This window comes from Bos mutus, chromosome X (assembly GCF_027580195.1).
Source record: "Bos mutus isolate GX-2022 chromosome X, NWIPB_WYAK_1.1, whole genome shotgun sequence".
Lineage (NCBI taxonomy): Eukaryota > Metazoa > Chordata > Mammalia > Artiodactyla > Bovidae > Bos > Bos mutus.
In genome coordinates, this window is record NC_091646.1 from 132,133,145 (window position 1) to 132,142,888 (window position 9,744).

Consider the following 9,744-nt stretch of genomic DNA (forward strand, 5'->3'; position numbering starts at 1 on the left):
TTGTCATTTTTATCGTATTAAATTTATTTTTAAAGCCTATTTCTATCAAAATCTTTTTACAGTCTTTTTCTCATTATAATCGTTTTCAGTCATTTTATCACTTAAAAATCCTTTAAATCTTTGTATTGTCATTTCAAATCATTTTTAAAAAATAATTTTATCAACATTTGTCATTTTTATCATATTAAATCTTTATTTTTTAAATACTCATTTATTTCTAATTTTTTTTTGCCAACCACGTGGCTTGTGGGGTCTTGCTTCCCCTACCGGGGATAAAACCCCTGGCAACTACAGTGAAAGCTCAGAGTGCTAACCACCTGAACGCCAGGGAAGACCCCATTCCTATTTTTAAATCATTTTTATGTCTTATATATTATTTTTAAACTTTTTTTGTTTTTTTTTTCACTTTAAATCATTACCATTTTAATGTCATTTTAGTGTCTTTTGTCATCTTACTAATTTTTGAATGATTCTGATTTTTAAATCATATTTGGCAACAGCTAATTGTTTGTTTCATCTTTTTGTATTGAATTTTTATCATTCCAGTTCACAGTCTAACCATATTTTTTGTCATTTTTATCATTTTGAGTCACAGTAATATTTTAAAATTGTTCTTTTTTAAACAATTAATTTCTTTAATTGGAGGCAGTTACTTTACAATATTGTATTGGTTTTGCCATACATTGACATGAATCCGCCACGGGTGTACACGTGTTCCCCATCCTGAACCCTCCTCCCTCCTCCCTCCCCATCCCATCCCTCTGGGTCATCCCAGTGCTCCAGCCCCGAGCACCTTGTCTCATGCGTCGAACCTGGACTGGCGATTCGTTTCACATATGATAATATACAAGTTTCAATGCCATTCTCCCAAATCATCCCACCCTCTCCCTCTCCCACAGAGTCCAAAAGACTGTTCTATACATCTGTGTCTCTTTTGTGGTCTCGCATACAGGGTCATCATTACCATCTTTCTAAATTCCATATATATGTGTTAGTATACTGTATTGGTGTTTTTCTTTCTGGCTTACTTCACTCTGTATAATAGGTTCCAGTTTCATCCACCTCATTAGAACTAATTCAAATGTATTCTTTTCAATGGCTGAGTAATACTCCATTGTGTATATGCACCACAGCTTATCCATTCATCTGCTGATGGACATCTAGGTTGCTTCCATGTCCTGGCTATTATAAACAGTGCTGCGATGAACATTGGGGTACACGTGTCTCTTTCCCTTCTGGTTTCCTCAGTGTGTATGCCCAGCAGTGGGATTGCTGGATCATAAGGCAGTTCTATTTCCAGTTTTGCAAGGAATCTCCACACTTCTCCATAGTGGCTGTACTAGTTTGCATTCCCACCACCAGTGTAAGAGGGTTCCCTTTTCTCCACACCCTCTCCAGCATTTATTGCTTGTAGACTTTTGGATAGCAGCCATTCTGACTGGTGTGAAATGGTACCTCATTGTGGTTTTGATTTGTATTTCTCTGATAATGAGTAATGTTGAGCATCTTTTCATGTGTTTGTTAGCCATCTGTATGTCTTCTTTGGAGAAATGTCTGTTTAGTTCTTTGGCCCGTTTTTTGATTGGGTCATTTATTTTTCTGGAATTGAGCTGCAGCAGCTGCTTGTATATTTTTGAGATTAATTCTTCATCAGTTGCTTCATTTGCTATTATTTCCTCCTTTTCTGAAGGCTGTCTTTTCACCTGGCTTATAGTTTCCTTCGTTGGGCAAAAGTTTTTAAGTTTAATTAGGTCCCATTTGTTTATTTTTGCTTTTATTTCCTTTACTCTGGGAGGTGGGTCATAGAGGATCCTGCTGTGATTTATGTCAGAGAGTGTTTTGCCTATGTTCTCCTCTAGGACTTTTATAGTTTCTGGTCTTACATTTAAATCTTTAATCCATTTTGAGTGTATTTTTGTGTATGGTGTTAGAAAGTTGTTCTTACCCTTACCAGTTCCTTTTATTCTTTTTGTATTTTTAAAATCATTTAAAAATCATCTTACCAATTTGTCATTTTTTATTCCTTCTTGTCCTTTAAGAATCATTTTTGTCGTTTAAAGAGCCTTATCGTTTAAACATCATTGTTATCAGTTTTGCATGTATATCATTTTGCATCATCGTTTGGGAATCGATAACTAAAGTGATGCATCAGTTGACGAGTCAATTTATTGCATCACTCCGTATCATTTGTGCCGAAGTGCAGCATGAGGAGGCTAACAGTGCAGCAGAGAAGGAAGAACAGCCCCCCCACCCCGATTCTTCCCCCTCCTCAAGCCCTGCACGCCCGCCTCCCTGAAATCAAACTTTTATGCCCCTTCCGTCTTGCTTCCTCCTGTCCCCTTGACTCACAGATGCTGCTGCTTGCGCGTGAACCAGGTGAGCGGCCAGCAGAAGGCACGCCGCAGGACAGCCAAGGACACAGCATCGGGGAAGGACCCGGGCTGCTCAGGGCTCACGGGGCCCAGCGCCTGAGGCCCAGCGCCCAGGACCACAGCACGCGCGCGGGTCGGTCCCGGGACGTCCGAGGCTCCGGGGGGCGGGAGGCGGCGGGGGCGGGTTTAGGCGCAGGGAGGTGGGGCCACGGGGGAGACAGCCCCACCTCCATCCTCACCCTCCATCCCCTCACCGTCTCTCTCTGCCTTCCCGCGGGGCTGACGTCCACCGTCGCCCGCCCGAGGTGAGCTCTGTGGGGCAGGGATGGGGGTGAACACGGAAGGCGGAGCAGCTGATGAGAACGCCCGCTTGCTGTCTCCATCGCGCTCTCCACCGCCTGGACTCCCTGTCCACTCTCTGCTCACAGACGGGGGGACTCCTGGTGGACGTTCCTCTGCAGGCCACCCAGAGTCTGGTATTCCTTATTTTACTTTCTTATGGAAGCGCAATTTACAGCGTGGTTAGTTTCAAGTGTACAGCTAAGTACATCAGGAATACAGATACATATATATATTTTTTCAGATTCTTTTTTCCATTATATGTCATGACAAGATACTGAGTGGAGTTCGCTGTGCTATACAGCAGGTCCTTATTGCTTATTGTGTATGTATGTTCTTGTTCAGTGGCTCAGTCGTGTCTGACTCTTTGCGACCCCATGGACTGCAGCACGCCAGGCTTCCCTGTCCATCACCAACTCCTGGAGCTTACTCAAACTCACGTCCATTGCGTCAGTGATGCCATCCAACCAGCTCATCCTCTGTCATCCCCTTCTCCTCCCGCCTTCAGTCTTTCCCAGCATCAGGGTCGTTTCCAAGGAGTCAGTTCTTCGCATCACATGGCCAAAGGATTGGAGTAGAGTGTGTATGTTAATCTCAGACTCCTAAGTTTTCCCTCCCCATTTCCACTTTGGTAACCATGCGTTTGTTTGCTGTTTCACCAAGTCTGTTTCTGCTTCACAAATAAGTTCGTGGGTATTACTTTCCACTTATATTTCCACATATAAGTGGTCTGACATGGTATTTGTCTTTCTCTGTCTGGCTTATGTCACTTAGTGTGACCATCCCTAGGTCCATGGACACGTAAGAATCTGCCCATGAACATTTCTCTGTAATCCACTCCGCTTTCGGTATGTGTATTTACTTTTTCTGTTGAAGCCATGAAATTAAAAGACGCTTACTCCTTGGAAGGAAAGTTATGACCAACCTAGATAGCATATTCAAAAGCAGAGACATTACTTTGCCAACAAAGGTTCGTCTAGTCAAGGCTATGGTTTTTCCTGTGGTCATGTATGGATGTGAGAGTTGGACTGTGAATAAAGCTGAGCGCCGAAGAATGGATGCTTTTGAACTGTGGTGTTGGAGAAGACTCTTGAGAGTCCCTTGGACTGCAGGGAGATCCCACCAGTCCATTCTGAAGGAGAGCAGCCCTGGGATTTCTTTGGAAGGAATGATGCTAAAGCTGAATCTCCAGTACTTTGACCAGCTCTTGCGAAGAGCTGACTCATTGGAAAAGACTCTGATGCTGGGAGGGATTGGGGGCAGGAGGAGAAGGGGACGACAGAGGATGAGATGGCTGGATGGCATCACCAACTCGATGGATGTGAGTCTGAGTGAACTCCAGGAGTTGGTGATGGACAGGGAGGCCTGGCATGCTGCGATTCATGGGGTCGCAAAGAGTCAGACACAACTGAGCGACTGAACTGAACTGAACTGAATATACAGTCCCTGTGCTATGCAGAAAGCCCTTGTTGCTTATCTACTTTACATAGAGTAGTTTGTATCTGTTAACCCCAGCTTCCTAATGTATCCTTCCCGGTTGATAACCATAAGCTTGTTTTCTGTGTCTCTGAGTCTGTTTTGTAAATAAGTTCATTTGTATCATTTTTTTTCAGAGTCTACTTGTAAGTCATATCACATGGTATTAGTCTGTCTGGCTTACTTCAGTTAGTATGACCATCCCTAGGCCCATAGAGACCTAAGAATCTTCTCATGGACATTAATCTGTAATCCACTCAGCGTTTGTTACTTATTTTTAACTTTTTTATTGAACAGAGTCGATTTACAGTGTTGCTGGTTTCAGATGGACAGCCCAGTGATTCAGTTAGACGTATACATATGTATCTAATCTGTCTCAAATTCCTTTCCCATTTAGGTTGTTACATAGCATTGGGCAGAGTGCCGTGAGCTGTACACTAGGTCCTTGTTGGCAATCTGGTATATATATACTAGATTAAATCTGTTAATCCCAAGCTCCTCATTTATCCCTTTAGCAATCATAAGTGTCTTTCCTGTGCCTCTGACTCTTTTTCTGCTATGTGAGTCAATTCCTTGGTCTCATATTTTACATTCCACATGTAAGTAAGAATGTCTCTCATATTCTGCATTCCACACATAAGTAACATCATCACTTTTGTCCTTGTCTTATTCAGTGTGACAGTCTCTAGATCCAGCATGGTGCTGCGAAAGCTATTATGGCCATTCTTTTTATGGCTGAGTAATATTCCATTGTCTTTATGTACCACCTCTCTTGCATTCACCTGCTGATGGGCACGTAGCTTGTTTTGCATGTCCTGGCTATTGTAAATAGCTCTCCTGTGAACAGCTGGGGTGCGTGTATCTGTTTTTGAATCAGTTTCGTCTGGGTCTGTGCCGAGGAGTGGGCTGGCGGGGTCACGTGGTGCCTCTCTGTTTAGTTTTTTTAAGGAACCTCTGTGCTGTCCTCTGCCTCATGGCGGCACCAATTTCCATTCCCACCGACTCTGCAGGAGGGCTCCCTTTGCTCCCGCCCTGGAAGGCACCGTCTTGAGCATCCCCGAGCTGAGCTGCACTCTGTCCATGACCCGGAACTTGTCCCTGGAATTCCGAGAAAGTGCAGAGCTGAGGTTACCAGACAAGCAAAGCCCTTGGGGGTAGGATGCTTATGCCAAAGCTACCTGGGAAGTATGTGAAGATGGTTCTGCCCTTGACCTTCCAAGGAGCCAGGAAGACTCATCAGACATGTAGTAGGAGCTGGGTGTGGGCTGACTTCTGACAGGGCTGTGAGCAAAGCCAGCTCCATCTTTTAAGAAGATATCTGGGTCTCTACGCCAAAAACTCAAATCAGTCTTTCCAAGACCAGGGATTGAATCACTCCCATAGAAAATGAGATTAAGAAGGGAAAAGCATTTCAGAAAATGCTACTGGAAAAAAAGTCCAGAAGGCTCAGCATAATCCTTTGAAAAGATGCTTTTATAGGAGTGTGATGAGGGGCATGTGTGAAAGTGAAAGCCTGAGTCACTGAGTCGTGTCTGAGTCGTTGCGGCCCCATGGACTGTAGCCTGCCGGCTCCTCTGTTTGTGGGATTCTCCAGGCAGGAACATTGGAGTGGGTTGCCATTTTCTAATCTAGGGGATCTTCCCTACCCAGGAATCAAACCTGGGTCTCCTGCATTGCAGGCAGATGCTTTACCATCTGAGCCACCAGTGCGAGAGGTTTATTGTATAATTACAGACCGGGAGCCAGAGAAATCATGAGAGGTAGTAGGGTATGCTCTGGGCGAACTTAAAAGATGCTCTAGGTCTCATCTGGAAAGGAGTTTGACGTTTCTACTTGTTCAAGAGCTGCATTGCAAGCCAGGTAAAGGGATCTACAGTTTTTTGCACGTAACTGTAGTAGTATTTAAAAAAAAAAAAAAAAGAATGCTCTAATTCCAAGAGAAACACATACAACACGTAAAAATGTCAGCCTCCATGTAGTTGCAACGTTATATTAACATCACTGTGCGTTCCCTCCTCGGTCAGTGAGATCCTCCTTTCTCTCCAAGCGTCTCTGACTTCCCAGCAGCTTCATCATCTGAGAACGCACAGGCGTGGGCATTCGTCAGCAGAGGCGGCCCGGACAGACACCCCACGGGGGCACAGGTATCCCAGGTGGGACTGGGTCGGGGGCTGCGAGATGCCACCTGGTCTGTGTGTCCTGACGCGGCGTCAAGAGAGACAGAGAACCAGAGACAGAGGGGCATGGGGAGAGAGAGAGAGAAGTCTGGAGAGAGAGAGAGAGAGTGGAGAGTCAGAGAGAAGCAGAGACAGAGAGAGATGGGAGGAGCGATGGAGACAGTGAGAGAGAGGCAGAGATCAAGAGACAGAGGTGGAGAAACAGAGAGTAAGAGAAGGGGAAATAGACGGAGATGCAGAGAAGAGACGGACGGACAGCGGGTGGGTAGAGCAGTAGAGAGAGACGCAGAGACAGAAAGACAAGCAGAGAGAGAGAGATGCAGAAAAGCAGAGAGAGAAGGAATCAGGGGAACAGGCCTAAATAAATTATGTACAGACACACAGATATATATACAGAGAGAGAGAGAGTCAGACAGAGGAGGAGACGGAGAGAGGCAGAGAGGCGGGGAGAGGAGACAGGCAGAGAGAGAGACAGAGAAGCTGAGAGACAGGCAAGCAGAGAGAGAGATGGAGAAGTCGGAGTGGAGAGACAGAGAGTGACAGAAGGAGCCAGAGGCAGAGACACGGGCAGACGGAGAGTCCCCGAGAGGCGGGGAGAAACCGAGATAAAGAGGCAGCGATGGACACAGAGAGAGAAGCAGAGACAGAGACACAGGGGGAGACGCAGAGAGACTGAGAGAAGCACAGAGACAGCCCAAGAGGGGGAGAGAGCGCGTCAGAGAGACAAAGCGGAGAGACAGGAGGAAAAGGTGGGAGAGACGCAGTCGGATGGAGAAGGAGAGAGAGACCGGAGAACCAGGGAGATGAGAGAGAGACCCAGACAATCAGAGGTGTGAGAAGAGAGGCGGAGAGTCAGGGAGACAAGAGAAAGACAGAGAGAGGCAGAGAGAGAGAAGGAGAGAGACCCGGACAAACAGAGGAGCAGAAAGAGAAATGGAGAGTGAGGGAAATGAGAGAGAGAGACAGAGTCACAAGCGGCAAGGCAGAGACAGGCAGGCATACAGACAGCACACAGAGAGACAGGGAGAGGCAGAGAGAGAGGGGGGTACAGACAGACAGACAGAGAGGGAGGCAGCAGAGTATTCGAGAGAGACAGAGGGCAGAGATGCAGGAGAATGTCAGACGGAAAAGAGAAGCGTAGACAGACGTCAGGGGAGACAGAGAGAGATGCGGAGAGACAGAGAGTGATGGAGACAGAGAAGCAGAGACAGAGACTGACAGAGAGACAGAAAGACAGAAGCAAAAGCAGACACAAGAGACACAGACCACGGAGTGCAGACAGAGACACAGAGAGAGGGAGATGGAAGACTCAGAGAGAGAGACGCAGAGACGGAGAAGACTGAGCATCAGAGAGATCTGGGAGGGGCAGAGACGCAGAGAGGCGAGGAGAGACAGAGACAGCCACGCAGACGGCGGAAAAGAGGCTAGAGGAACAGGAGCAGAGACTCAGAGGCATCGAGACAGAGCGAGGGAATCGGGGGGAGATGGAGCAGAGGGGACAGAGGCGAGCAGAGAGACAGACAGAGAAGCAGAGAGATGGGGCCAGAGACGCAGAAGCAAGGAGACACAGTGGAGAAAGGAGCCATCCACAGACCCAGAGAGAGAGAGATGCAGAGAGGCAGACAGACAGGAGAGCGGAGAGAGCGAGATAAACAGAGAGAGGAGAGACAGACACAGAGATGCAGAGAGAGAGAGATGCGGAGAGGCAGACGGACAGACAGGAGAGCGGAGAGAGCGAGATAAACAGAGAGAGGAGGACAGCCAGACACAGAGACGCAGAGAGGAAAGGCTAGAGGCAGCAGAGACTCAGAGGCATCGAGACCGATGGAGAGAATCGGGGAGAGACAGAGCAGAGGGGAGAGAGGCAAGCGGAGAGACAGAGAGTCAGAGGGACAGAAGGTAAGCGAGATGCAGAGACAGTGAGTCAGATGCCGGCAGAGACAGAGAAGCAGAGAGACAGACAGACGCGTGAACAGAATGACGGAGGCGAGCGGAGAGACAGAGAGTCAGAGGGACCGAGCGAGAGAAGTGTAATCTCGCAAGACAGAGAGGGCCGAAGAGCAGAGCTAAAGACGGGGGGAGACAGACAGGCAGACAGAGAGTTAGAGAAGCAGACAGACAGACGGAAAAGACATGCAGAGAGACAGAGAGTCAGAGAGAGACACAGACAGACAGTGAAGGAAACAGGGGGTCAGAGAGGGAGAAATAGAGATGGACACAGTGAGACAGACAGAGGAGGCAAGAGTCAGACAGAACAGCAGTGAGCGAGATGCAGAGAGAGACACAGAAGCAGAGAGACCGAGGCATGAGCAGAGTGACGGACGGAAGCACAGAGGTAGAGGGACCGTTCTCTGCGGAGAGGGAAGCAGAGACAGAAGCAGAGACACTCACAGGAGAAGAGAGATGGAGAAGCTGAGAGACAGACACACAGTCAGAGACACACAGAGAAACAGGGATCCAGAGAGACACAGTCAGACAGGGAGATACGGAGACCAGCAGACAGACAGAACCTGACAGAGCCGGAGACACATGCAGAGATAAAGAAGCCCACAGACAGAGGGAGGCAAAAGCTGAAACCCAGAGCTCCCCGAGATGGGGAAAAAAAAATGCAGCCACATGGGGACGTGAAACTGCGTCCCCTCAGCACCTGCCAGAGAACGCATCGATTTTTTTTTCCTTTTTACATTTATGTTCTTTATTTTTTTATCGAAGGAAAATTGCTTTACAGAATTTTATTGTTTTCTTTCTTTTTTGCATTTATGTTCTTTTTTAAAAAAAATTATTTTCTGATTGAAGGATAATTGCTTTACAGAATTTTGCTGTTTTTGGTCAAACCTCAACATGAATCAGCCATAGGTAAACATATATCCCCTCCCCTTTGAACCTCCCTCCTATCTCCCGCCCCAAGCCACCCCTCTAGGTTTATACAGAGCCCCTGCTTGACTTTCCTGGGCCCTACAGCAAATTCCTCTTATTTAAAAATAAAAAAAGAACAACCTGATCATTAGCGATCAGAGCTTTGCAACTGGGTTGAGCGCTTAAGAGAACGTTCTGGAAGATGAGGCGTACTCACAGATGGTGTGGAGATGAGAGAGGCCCCAGAGCAGACCCTGCACGGGCTTTGGTTTTGTGACTTAGCTTTGTGTCGAAGGAGTGGATGCGGGAAGGTGTGAGCGACCCCACAAGCTTGCTGGGCGTCTGGTGGAACCAAAGACAGCCATTTGTACAGAGGATCTGCTAAAGCCCCTATGCCCTGAAGAATGTGTTTGTCGGTGGTATTAAAAATAATACAGTTCAGTTCAGTCACTCAGTCATGTCCGACTCTTTGCGACCCCATGGACTGCAGCACGCAGGCCTCCCTGTCCATCACCAGCTTCCGG